Genomic DNA, 14,048 nt, shown 5'->3' on the forward strand with positions numbered 1-14,048 from the left:
AGACTGTCTTCTGTTAAAACTGGACCTTAAAGAGACAAATTAATGACTATGACTAATTGGATAATACAGCAAAGAATGGGTCATATCCTGACCTCAGTACACTCAACTTCCAGTCCTGTTTGGACAAAACAAACTGACATTACACTGCACTGTTCCTGACTATACAAACTGAAAAGTTGCAGCCCGTATGGTGTTTGGTAACTTGATCCTTCAAAGGTCATCATCTAACACGATAAATGCCAGCAGTGAGGACAGGACCGAGCTGCTCCTGGTGCGCAGAACACTGTTCTGAGATAAGCACAATGAATTCCTGCACTCGTGGGTTAGAAATATCAGCAAGCTGCTTGATGTACTGTGACAGTACGGGAGGTGACCTTTCCCCCAGCTTGCTCCTCTCATCATCTGCGTGTTGATACAGCAGCATCTGACTGCAGACTGAAAAGGAAACAGCGCCTACACCACATGGTAGCGGCCATACAGCCTACGTGCTGAACAAGCTGTGTGAGAAGCACCCACAGCAGAGGCCCTGCAGCCTCATCGCCAACATCTCATCAGCTGCAACCCAAGTCCATCTCTACTGCTGTGCCCCAGAACTGGTGCATGTACTCAATGGAGCTCTGCAGGCCCGGCCCAGACTGAAGGAGAGCAAAAGCCAGGGCAGAGTGCTGGGGTGACACAGCGGGGGCCGGTAACTGGGGCTGTGGGATCCCATGTCACACCAGAGCCACATCCAGCCGGCACTGTAGCACTCATCACCTCCAAGAGCCCGTTCCAGAGTGAAGCTCTCTGGTTGCAAAGATGCTCGTTAGCATTTGGCAAATGTAGCCTTATAGCACAATTCTGGATGGCCGTCAGGAGCTGATCATTGCCTCTATCCCAAGGCAAGCTCTGCTAGCCTGAGGAACACTTCAGTAAGGGCCCAAACGAAACAAACCTTGCTATTGTGGTACTACTTCTTCTGTTTTCAGAAAACCAGAGCCTCAGCGGGCTTTTTATTTCCTACAGCCACCTGACTGCATTTAGCCTTTTACTGCCTTAGTGAACTAATTTTCAATCAACTTTAAAATGAATTCCAAATGCAGAGCCCATAATTAAAAATAAATCGAGTTAATCCTTTGTGACAATCTGAGTCCAAAATTATGCTTTTAAATTATTTGGACGATCATTTAGAAGAAAAAAAATCTCCCTCCCAAGCCTGATTACATCAATGCTTTACAGAAACATTTCTTCCTTGGGTCTCTGATTTCCCTGGTGGCAGTGATATAAACCCTGAACTTCTTAAATGTCACTTAATTTATATGATTTTTCTGTTTACCCTTTTAAAATGACAAGTTGTTCTGTAGTATTTATGTCTGTTTGAAAATTAGATAGCATGGGCGATCCAGTGCTGCAGCTGCATTTGTTAGCTTTCGCTTAGTAAGCACTTACCATAAAAAGAGAAAATAAAAATACATCTACTCTTACTTCTCCAGTCTTTTCTTTTGTAACAATATCCACCAATTAAAAAAAAAAAAATTACTCATTTAACTTTCCACATGTTGATTCTTAGCAGTATAAGAAGCTTAAATTGATTTTTACTCTGTCTTCGGTGAGCAAATGCAGAAGTTACCGGCCTGTTTAGCTCCACATCGCTGACACGGGTTAATTAATTTCACTACTGCATGTGGTCCCCAGTGAACTCTCCTCATGTGGCATCACCTCGTGGTGGGCAGTGGCTTGCAAACACTGTAAGCTTTTCAGAGGACCTAGTGACAGTAATGAAATTAAATTGACCTGTGTTACATCTGTTCTCTGAATTAAGATGGCGAGATTTGTAGCTGTCCATTTTGGCTGGAGAAGCACAGCCCAGCTCCTCAGATCCTGCGGAATTTTAAACAAGCTCTTTTTCACATCACAATTTTACAGGCTTTCCAAAAGGCCATCCCCATTAACAAGGGAAAGGCGATACAAGTTTATCATACTAAACAGACACATATGAGCTACCCCTGTGTTTATAAGCTCTGCTTGTTTTATATCAGTGAAAAAACGTGACTCGTACTCTCAAAATCAACCTACGTGGCACAATATTTTGTAAAAATTACAGGGAACGCCCCCATTCTACCTGCATGGCAGTTCCATCCATAGGTCAGGAAGAGAATTTATCACAGTAAAATTTAGAAATATCTTCTTAATCTTCCCTGAGGAGATGAGGCTTGTGTCGTCATACTGTCTGTACACTTCTAATAGCTTTGGAGTCTAACAGAAATAACTTCAGTATTTTACTGAATTTGGGGGATGATGGGGATTTCAGAGATGGGCATTCCCAGAGGTCTGGGAAAGAAGGAACTGAAAGGACTCAGAAAACATCTTCGTAGGGTAAGGCTGCCTCTGAGCACAGTAAGAGATGCTGACAGATCTATGTAGGCAAACACCACAGAACCCATGTATTTCGTAAGGGAGGCTTCTGATAAACTATATTTTCTAGCACACCCACACTAATGAATTAATGCAATTTTTTTTTTAACTGGATGATCATGTTCAGTTTTCACACCACTGACTTTGACAGGCTTCACTTTCTAAAAGTGAACCAGAACCAGACCTTGAAAAAATGCTGGAGAGAACATGAGGTGCAAGCTTAGGATCACAAAGATCACGTGTGAGCTTTGTTCTTAGGTCAGTGATCACTGCCACGGAATCTCATGCTGAGAGTAAGCTGGCTCTTCCCTGCCTCTTCCTGCAATGTGAGACTAAAGCTAACATAAATTCCCTCCAGTGCCAACCTCTTAATTCTACTTGATTACCTGCTATATTAATAAGATGATTTGCTCATTTGAACCCATTGATCTGTTGATTCAGTTTTAATTGCAACCTTGATTTGATCACTGTATTGCTCCTTTCTTAATTACCTCAGAGATACTATCTAAGATTGGCTCAGTTATACTCTGGTTTAATTTAATAGCTCCTTGCTTATCCTATGTTTTTAATGCTAAAGTAGGAGACCAGACTGCAATGCAGCTCAGAAATGCAAAGGAAATGGTATCTGCATGTCACTGGCGATACTTTCAAATGGGTACCCAACTCATACTAATTCTGGAAAACATCAGACGCTGCTTTTAGCTCACTTTTAAATAGATGACTTAATGGACCTGCTTGAACCTTAGTATCTTTGGGAAGTGTTTGCAAATTAGACTTCCACTTTGGGATTCGGAGAGGTGATCCCAATTTTATGCAAAGATTACTGAATTCCTCAAAAAGGAATCCCAAGATTATTTCCTAAAAAAGCAAAGAAAAAAGATTTTCATTTGATCTTAATTTTATTCATACTGAATTCTTACACCTCCCTCACTCAGTAGAAAATTAAGGCTTCTGCTGAAAGAGAAAGAAAAAAAGAGGGGGCATCTGTTGAAAAAGGACCTTCAAGGTCACATTTTTCCTGTATACGTGTATGAAGAGCCTAACCCCTTGAAAGACCTAACAGGAGTCATAATTAACTTTCATTGTCTCAAACCCCAGGGCAGAAAGAAATTGAACCAAGGGTAAGAAAAGAAAGGTCACAGATAAAGCTTTGCATAAAATGTCACACGCTATGCAAGAATGGCATGCCTACCTATTTCCCAATTTTCTCAAAAGGCATAACTGCTCATTTTCCACCTGTTGAACATAATAGAGGAAAAGAACAGTGAAGAGCACATCAGTAACAATAAAGGGCCTCCAAGAAATCAAGATGACATAGTTTGCCTTTTCACCCACGATATCTTAAAAACAACAGTAAGCACTAATGTGAAGCCTTAGAAGTCTGAGACCTACCAGCCTTCCAAAAACATGAAGCTATTTTGAGCAGCCCTGGGAAGAAACTTGTCAGAATTTTGAGGCAAGAGCTACAGCATGATCCCTTATTCTTGCAGCTGCGGGAGGTCCAGGCAGCCCACACCTCCCTGTGCACTTGTCTTCTCTGAATAATTCAGTGCCCTAGTTTACTGGAATACCAGAGAAGCTGTACTATCCGAAGTTGTATGCTAGCACGAATGCCCTCCTATGCTAAAAAAAATGGTGTAAATCCTCATTTATTTAACTAAAATTAACTCCATGGCTTTGTCTCAGGGGTATTACTTGGCTTCTGGGGCACAAGGCCAGTATTTAATTGCAAGAGACGAGGTAAGATTGAAGCTAGAGCCAGTACACGATGAAGGCTTAACACAAGATTTTTAAGCCTCACTCTATCCAACCTGCTTTTGTCCACGGCAAGATGTGCAGTCCTGCAGCAGGCAGACATCAGCTCCACTTGAGCTTGGCAGTACCTACGTTGCTTCGCGTTGTCATCCTTCATTAATACAATATGCCTTGTTAAGAGAGCTCGTGCTACCACTAGTTCAATTGAGGCACCCACCTGCAGCAGCACCGAGTCTGCTGTCTCTGCACTGGGGATGTTTGGGCTCATCAATGAGCACAAAAGGCTGTCTGCACATTTTCTGTGCCAGGTCTGCCTCTTTGTTTATACCCTGGCTGGCATAATGGGTTCTCCAGACACTGCATTACTAATAATAACTTCAAAGCACTTTTTTAAAGTTTAGGAATTGAGCTTGAAAACAACTCTTAAATGTAACACCTTTTAAGAATTGCAGTGATTGGACTATGGAATACTGACAATCACAGTACTCGGATAAATAAACAAGTCTCTGTGGATTTGATAGCCCAATAAATATCCATTATTGCTTGTTGCCAAGCTGTGTGCCTGAAAATGAAAATGAGGAAAGAACAGATCTTAATGGCTGATAGCAAAAATAATCGAGTCTTATCTAAATCAAACTTTATTGGCCTGGATGAATTATTTTTGGCCTCCTGTAATCAAAGCTGAAATTTCACCTGTCAGGCACAGTATGGTAAAACTCATTAGAACCTCACCATGTGCTGTTATGAAATTGCTCCATATGGCAGCACATGATTGTTTATTTACTAGATTCAAATATAGGCAGGTTTCAGAAAAAAATATTATTTTCAAATTTCTGTAAGGCAGAAGTGTATATGCTGAAGCTAACACACAGAAGTAATCATAATATTTCGCTTGTACGAAGAATTTTGCCTTGTGCAGCAGCAAATCTATTGATCAGGCAATTGGCAATCCTCAAGTGTGAGCACTCATTAAGGCAAAGGTATATGAATCATTTTTTAATGACATCTCTTTGCTTTCAGCAGCTTAGCATGTGTCCTGGTTTCAATGGATGCACTGTAATTTAGGCAAGCTGTCTACAGACTTCAGCCATTACTCTTACCATATGTTTTCTTCAAAAATTACCATGCACTGGGGCCTGCTGGCTGCATTCATATAGCGAGGTGCAGTCTCTCTGCTGTATCAGCGTGTTAGCATTACTTGAAAAAGCAAGAGTAATGTGCTTATTATAAAGAGAAATTCCCAATTAGCAAGTTTAGTGCATGTGTGTTAACTTGGATTAACTACATTCCAATTATGGGCAGCTCATTATTAGAACTACAGCCAGCTGTTTGCCAGAAATGTGAGATCTGGTAAACAAGCCTCTCCTCTGTTCCCTTGCAAAAGATTCCAGATTGTTTCTTCTTCCCATTGGTTCCCAAATAGCAGGTATGAATACTGCAGTAAATTACTCTGCCACCCTATTTACATGTTTCAAAACTGAATAAGTGCCAGAGAAAGGGCGATGGGTTGGTTAAAACAAGGAAAATCATAATTCAGTGGCCAAAAGAGCATGCAGGTTCACACCCACTGTGGCAGAAAGGCTGCTGGCAACTTCTCTTGCTAAGAATACCGGACCAGAGAAAAAAAATATTCTATTGACACAGGAAGGATTTCATCCTACTACTTCTGTGCACTTTAATAATTTCAAGTAAAGCGCTTCTGATGTGCACACCTCAGTTTATACAGACAAGTAAGGAAACGGCCTCAAGTTGTGCCAGGGAGGTCTTGGCTGTATATATAGAAGAATTTCTACACTGAGAGGGCAGTTAAGCACTAAAACAGGCTGCCCAGGGTAGTGGAGGAGTCCCCTTCCATGGAATTATTTAAGAGATATGTAGACATGGTAACATGTAACAGGACATGGTTTAGTGGTGACCTGGCCGGCGTTGGGTTGATGGTTGGACTTGATGATCTCAAGGGTCTTTTCCAGCCCTAAATAATTCTATGATTCTCTGATGATCTGTTATACTATTCAGCTGTCCTGGTTACTGGGGGCATCCCAGAGTGACCCAAACTAAGGTTTCTTATACCTTAAATGCTTTAGTAAGTGGAAACAATCCAAGAGTTAAACAGAAGCAAGAGATGCTGTCATGGGTTTACGTGGCTTGACACGGCTGCTGAATGGAAAGCCAATTCAAGAAGTCTCAAAAAGGAATTCCAGAATGTATTCCCAACTGCTGATACAACTGAATCAGAAAACCAAAAACCTACACTCTGTATAGAAACTAGGGAGGGTGGCGACTGCAAAGCTATGAATACACACATGCATGCAGAAGGCCAAGTACCAGCTGAGGGCTTCAAAGAAACAAGTACTGTAAACAGCAACAAACAACACACCCATTCCAAGGTCTACACTCATCTGAAACTCGCCTAAATCTAAACTTCATTTTCTATAAAGAAGATTCCTTTTTCAGACCTAGGCCTGCAAGTATAGCTCAGTCAGCGCTGGGCAAAGCAACGCAGTACCACAAAGCTGCTGCTGTTCTAATATTGCCTTTCAGACGTGATATTCTAATTACATTTACACTCTGACAAAACAAAGTAGTATATGAAGTTAAACAACCAAAAAATGTTTTTGCCCACCCAGTATGTTTAAACCTCTAGCTGAATGAAACAAACTCCCCAGCAGACAGCATGTGCCCAGCTGGTCAGCAGCACGGCATTTGAGTGACCTCCAACCCTGCATCAGTTCCCAGGCATTCCAGCCAACAAGAAGGGAAATGCCCCTTCACTATTCACACAAACAAGAAAGCAAGACATGTATTTCTGTGCCCCATTATTAGAATACATTTGTTATTTTTTGTGGCTTCCTCATCTCTACACTTAAACTGACAATAGCATCAAGAGTGCCAAAGTAAGGAAGAGAAGGTAAATGGACCTCTGCACTAAATTCCTAGGACAGAGATAAGAATAGGATGTCTCACCACTTACCATGGGGAGGGAGCAAGTTCAGCTGTTCCCATGTACGAGCACTAAAAGTAACCACACTTTTTCAACCAATGGACAGGTTAAACAGCAGGTTTGGATGATGCGGATGCCTAGCCTGTCTCAAATTACAGCAACACTAGCCCCTTGTATATTTGAACAAAATCACCACAGGCAACTAACAGTTTTCTTACCAGCCCAACACAAAAAATCAACAATCCAAGTTAGCGATAACTGGAACAGAATGCATGTGTGAAAGATAAATTCATGTCTTGTACCAATATCTTTATGTTATTAAGCAAAAACATTTAGCAAGGCCAAAAGAAACAGGATAATTAAGGAGAATGAGGAAATACCACTCAGAAAATCATAGTACTTGTAGGATTGCAAAAAAGGGAAAAAAATAGTTGAATCAAATCAAAGACAAAGAACTGGAGGGTTAGAGAAGAGGTAAATCCACTGTAGGCAGCCACATTCACAGTATCATTAGGAAATTCTGTTTAGTAGACAAAGAGTTTACTGGCTCAAGGGATATTGCTGTAAAGGTTCTCAGCATTGTTTGTGCATAATCTACGTATAACATTCAACTTGGGAATGAGATATGATGTAGAAAATTGCCTTTGCAGTCCTTGAAGCCAATAATTTAGCTCTGCAACCTTAATTTATAAAGGAAAAGGGATGGTAGCTGGAACATGAATTTGGATCACTGTCAGATTTAGGAATGAAAGTAATTAATGCTTCTGTGAAACTCCCTTGATAGTTATTTTTGGATTCAAAAATCTTTAAAGAAAAGTTTTAATTTAGGGGCAGAAGCTCATTATACTCTCAAAAGAATCCTGCTGTACTAAATCATTCGGCTTTCAATTCATGGCCCCACATCCCCTCTATACATACAGCTCCTTCACTGATAAAGCCACAAATTATTTCCCACATTAACTACTGAAACTTCTGATTTGCTCTCACTTCGAGTCACTCTATGTTCAGGCTGCTGGCTCTCGTATTCAAAGCCTTTACTCCTATCAAGCAATGATGGTGATTGAAGACTTGATTTCCAAATTTCTCATTTTCTGCCAGCTTTCACACCTTCACATTTCCTTACAAGTTCCCCAGAGCAACTAACTCATAATGGATCTGCCCAACAGCACTCCTTGATTGGCCAAACCCTTATCAACCATTGTTTCCCACTGTAGTACCTCCAAGACACCACAGAGATGTTAAAAAAAACCTGAGGTGATGAGATTATATCAACTCTCTAAATATCTAAAATAAAGGAAAAAGGACGTCTTGGGAGAGGAGGGTGGGATAGGACAGAAACTTCACTGATTTTCAAGCTGAGATTTAATTTTATTTTAACCTGTTCTTTAGCACACTTTACAAGGTACCAACCAGGCAGAAATTTTTAATGCTACTTCAGGTTTCTGAATCCTACAGCATTTGTAGTTCTGTAAGATTTTTCATTTACAGCTGTAGTTTGAGGAATCAGCGCAACGTTTGATAAAGCCAATGGATAGGTTCCTGTTGGCTACAATGGACAATAAAACGTGTGCCTAAGCAACAAAATAAAGCACTGAGTTTTTAAATATTTAATACTTAATCTATTTACTTATTTACCTTTGTACAAAATACATCTCATCTTCAGTTATTTACATTCTCCAATGTAAGTACTTATTATGTAGGGCTGCAAACAATACCCACAGGTTTTGGAGGTGAAAAGTAAGCAGCAGGGGTCTATCACTTCTAGTGGCTTGGAGGGGTATTTTCAGACTCTCAATCAAACCCACAGTTCGCACAGGGTTAACTAAATTTCTGAAAGCTTCCAAAAATGCACCACAAATGCTGCAGCCTTACCCATGGTTTTAAACCAAAAGGACTACTCAAGTGAGCTAAGCCTCCACAGGGTTCTGCACTTAACTTATAACAATTACGCTGATGTTTGTGATTAATTGTTCCTTGTTATTTGCTATGAGTAAGAACGATGAAAGGAAAATCATATACTCCCCAACTTCAGCATTAGCTTAGTTTCTCATCAGCTGCCACTGATCTCTTCTGAATTAGAAATGACAGTCAATATTTGCTAAAAAGTATGGCTGCACCATTCTCTTGGTTAGCCCCTAAAGAATGTAGTATTTGAAAAAAATCTTGAGATTGGGGTTTTGATACATCGCTCTCTTAGAGAACACCACTAAGCATTCCATTCTTTTTTTTTTTTGGGGGGGGGAGAGGTTGAAAGAGGGAGGTGTGAAAAAGATTTTGTTCTCCTTTTTTAATAGGCTGTTATAACCTTTAACATGCCATGAAATTAAATGTTTCCATTGGGGATCTATAACTTACCATAACAATAGTATTTCTAGCACTTGTTGGAACTGAGGAAAGTTAGTATAATAATAAGCGTAATATTTTAAAGGCCTACAGAATTGTCACTATGCATTACTGAGTTCCCATAGTTAACCCATGAATTAAAAGCATACGAAAGTGACAATAGCAGAATTTCTAAAGAAATGATTGGCACTTGGCAGAATTATCACTTTGCTGGAATTAACCTGTGATCTGCTGGGAAGTATAAAAAGAAAGTACTTGGAAGGACATTAATCTCATAACTGACGCTGCTTGAAGCAGGAGTTTGGGCTGGTGACCTCCTGAGATCTCCTCCAACCTGAATTATCCTATGGTTCTAATCACTGCTACTAACTTTTACTAGGTACATGTAATGACAGTTATATTAAACATGTAGCAAGAACAGATCAATTTCTTCTTTCTTGCATAACATCACAAAACATTCAGTTAAGAATCTGAAGGCCAGATTTTGTCAGATGGTAATAGCATTCTTGTAATGGCAACTGCAATGTGCATCCATTCCTTGCTTTGGGGAGATGCACATGGCCTGATTTACAGAGGAGTTAAGCGTTTACAGTCCTCACTGAAATTTCTTTACTTTCAAAAGTACAGGGCAGTTCTTCAGTCAAGCAATCAACATAATCCAAGACTGAGATCATCATTCAGGAAAACATATTTTTAGAATACTTGAGCAGACAGAGCTGTTGAGTGCCTTCCCTGGATCCAAAGCCTCGCTCAGCATTCCATCTTCCAATTCTTCAATGAAGAAACGCTTAACACGAGCCGCTTCTAATCTTTTATCAAGCTGATTTACTGAATCCCACTGACTCCTCCTTGAGTTCTGTTCAGTACTGTATTTTTCTTTAGTTTGCCAGTTCTTAAAGGACAATCTGTTACTTCCTATCTTTCTACAGCTTTCTAGTTTCTAGTACTGCAGCCACTTCAAACTGCTTGTTTTTACCATATTAGAGAAAGAAAGATGCCTACGTCTTCAAAGGACAACGCAGACATTATAAAACAAACCAACAACCCAGGCAACACAAAAAACAAACAAAACATGATGAGATTCTCAATGATGAGAATTTTGACAGACTTTAATATTGACAAACTGAAAATTTTAATTTCAAATAAATCATTTGCAGAAGTGAGATTACTTAGAAGAAGCAAAAGCATGGACAGTGATTAGTTACTGAGGTAGATTCTGACAGAGAATACAACCATCGCATACTGTATTTCCATCAACCCTTGACTAACCTGCAGAGAGAAGGATTTATTTTGACACAGATCTCAGAATACAAATGAATAATGGAGGGTAGCCATAAGAGAAGCCAAAATTTTCCATCAAAGTAATAGTAGTTCCACTGATGACTGAAAAAGTGAAAACTTGAAATCACATCTAAAATACTTGGACAGTCAACTGTGCCTGAAATCTTGTGTCCCACTGTAACATTACCCTTACGTGATGCCAAACAGCATCACTTCAACTACGCATAGATACACCTCCAGTTTGACACCTGAAATTTTCAGACCATCTAACTAAAAAATTGCCCAACAGCAAGCAGAACAAAGTAATGGCACAATAAAATGACAGCTAGTACTTGGCAGTATAAGAAATAAGTAATGTGGAATAGCAAGATACAAGTAACAGCAACACACACTCTTAAATTAAATGACAATATCATTTTCTTGTAATCTTTCTCTAACTCTGCTGGAAGAACACAGTGTTGACAGGATAATTTTATAAAATTCCTTGACAGTTCATGTTAAACTATCCACCATTCCCTTAGATTGATAATTGGCACTTACAAAGAAAATGAAATGTCTGAGACTCATTAAAAATGTCAGATAACCATTGCACTGAATTTTCTCAGATGTTACCTAAATCACTAGGTAAGCCAAGTAAAGGGCTGCTTCCTTTCCCAATTCTAAAAAAGAGTAATGATCTCATATTATATTTTTAATGCAAAGGAAATGAAGAGGTTACTGTGAGACAACTTCAAGTCTTCCTTCCATCAGCTGACACTGGCAGCATTTTCAATTAAGTCAGTACAGTCTACAGTATTTGCCAGTAAAGTTCACAGTATCTGGTTTTAGCTCTGCTTTTCTCATACTTTCTCCTTCCTCAGGAAAACAGAAAATTGAGAGAAAAATCCTATTTCTGCAGATATTCCCTTAATAATCTATTGAAAGAGAAACTCAAAAAGTCTTAGTTGGAAATGTTCAAGTGATCTATTTTGACTGTAGCAGTTATTTTTCCATCTAAAGTCTAAGCACATAAACCATACAGAAAGTAACAAAACTGCCCTCTCCAACAAACTAGAGAAACCCTTTTCTTTAATGTACTTTGGCATTTGCATTCCCAGCGGCTGCTATATCTAGGCATTTGAAGTTGCTTGAAAAAGCAAGAACATCCTTTAATTAGTTAGTTACTAAATATCTGACAGAAGGAAGTTCCTGAGGAAAGGCCAACCATCTTGACCTACCACTCCAGCCAGCCATGCTCAGGAAAAGGTAAAAAACTAACAACAAATAACATCTCCTTTGTCAAAATGACTCTTGCTTGAACTGTCATTGCTGAAAGGAGGCTGAAGAGTACTCATAAAAAAATATTAATTTTCCTAACTATGTGGAATCGTAAAGAATAATCTCCCCAAACCAGCTCCTGTGGACAGAAGGAACAGAAACAGTTTAGCTTTAAAACTGTTAATTTCATTTAAATACTGCCTGAGCACAGAAACATCCGGGACCAGATCATTCCCTCTCCTGGCCTCCTCTAAGGATGATCAGACAACTCTTTCCTACATCCACTGAAGAGGAGACTTGTTTTCACTTGATGCTAAACTACGCATGAAGGAGCCCATTCAGTAAGAAAGCCCTCTGCTGCAGTAGTACAGCAAAATACTGGACAAAATTAGACAAGGTACAAGACGAAGTTGTCAGCTCTGACATACTCTATCACAGTACAATCACTTACTGTAATAAGAAGCAGTGGTTCAATCACACACATTAAAACTAGCAAAAATTCTAATTTCCTTAGTGTACAGATGAAATGACAGAACTTCATCTCTGCACTACTCCTACATCCATGGATTTCTCAGATTCTCTTGCTCTCAGATGATAAAAAGAATTTAATAAATTAATTATCTTACCTACAAAGGAACTTCTTATGAATTTTGCTTGCTTCTGTTGATTGAAGTTGAAGTTTAGCAAATAATTTGGTGATGGATCAGAGATCTTCTGCTGTCACATCCTCCACATTTCAGAAGCTTCATATTGTGGACTATGGTGTTAGATCTTCGGCATAACTTAGTTTAAAATGGCAGTCTGTCCTCTGAAAGTGCAAAAGAAAAAGAAATTTCTTAATGCAGTTATTTGGCAAAACTGCTTAACTAGTCTAATGAAGCAGAAGAGTACATGAAATCTGCTACTAAGATCTAAGGTGAATATTTTGACTGAGTTATATACATATATTTGAAATTATATGAATAGGCTTTTTAAAATATAGATGAAAGGAAAATAAGTAGACATGATATCTATGACAAAGTTTTTTGTGTCATGATATACAGTTAATTTCCCCTCAAGTTTCTCATTGGTAAAGGGATGAGAGATCAGAAAAATACACCTCATAGAACAATGGCACAGCTTCCACAGATTTTCTCATTAAAAAAAAATTACTAGCTCTTTTCTTAAGGTTCATGACCCAGTAATCACACACGTTCACTACCATCTGCAGAGAATTGATGTCTTTTAGGGCTCTGTGAAAATCCTGAAGTGTACCATCTGCAAAGAACGCCAAGTACCCTCACGCCTAGCTCTTGGAGCATCCATTTCTTCACCAGACTAGAAAGATCTTCTAGGAAAAAGGCAATGAAAGGGGCAGGTCCTCAGAAGGTTGGCCAGAAGCAGCATAACCTTGTATTTTAAGGTGTTCTGGGTCTGAGCAAAACTAAAGAGCATATTATCTCCATATTTCAGACTTGACCTTATTGGACAGCTTTAGCTCTATGAATAATCCTATTTCAATATTACAAGGTTGAGTTTCTGAAGGTTGGTTATAAATTATACCTATAAATAATTTCTCAAGTTACTGTTTGCAAATCCCTTCTGTTAGGATGGCCTGTCTTTAGACTACCTCAACAGCAGTCCCTCATCTCTGCTATTAAGCAACAAATCCAAAACATTTCATAATGGCTCTTTGAGTTTGTATCCATTCTGTGCATTTTCCATTAAAATTCCTTATGCACCTAATGACAGCAGAGTTTGCACAGATCAAGTGAACCATCAAGCTGTTGTTCTGGATATCATATTTTTGCTTCATTCTTTCTTTTGTTAGAGTGCACTCTTCAAGGCATCAAGGACTCAAAGGAAAGGAAAAACAAAAATGGGAGTAGGTCAAAAATTTGTTATTTGCTTCCTAGTCACTGTGTAAAAAGAAGGAAAACGTAACAGTTTGCTTACTTAAGAGACTTAAAGCTTATGCTTTCACAATAAGAACTGCAATTAATGCTCATGGTTTCCACAGTTCTCAAGACCAAGTTACTGGATTCTATTGCCAATGAAAATCTCCTGAACATATTATATTGTAACATTATAGAAATCA

General features: G+C 39.1%; 1 protein-coding gene across 5 annotated transcripts in view; it reads right to left on the reverse strand.

Moving 5' to 3' along the window:
* METTL22 (methyltransferase like 22) overlaps positions 1-14,048 on the reverse strand; it is a 660,197-nt gene that overhangs the window by 195,600 nt on the left and 450,549 nt on the right. For all 5 annotated transcript variants that reach the window (XM_046900661.1, XM_046900663.1, XM_046900659.1 and 2 more), the window contains one exon: positions 12,598-12,779. The gene's annotated coding sequence lies outside the window, so the exon portion shown is untranslated. The remainder of the gene's footprint in view (positions 1-12,597; positions 12,780-14,048) is intronic.

The sequence above is a fragment of the Gallus gallus genome, chromosome 14 (genome assembly GCF_016699485.2).
Source record: "Gallus gallus isolate bGalGal1 chromosome 14, bGalGal1.mat.broiler.GRCg7b, whole genome shotgun sequence".
Taxonomy (NCBI): Eukaryota; Metazoa; Chordata; class Aves; order Galliformes; family Phasianidae; genus Gallus; species Gallus gallus.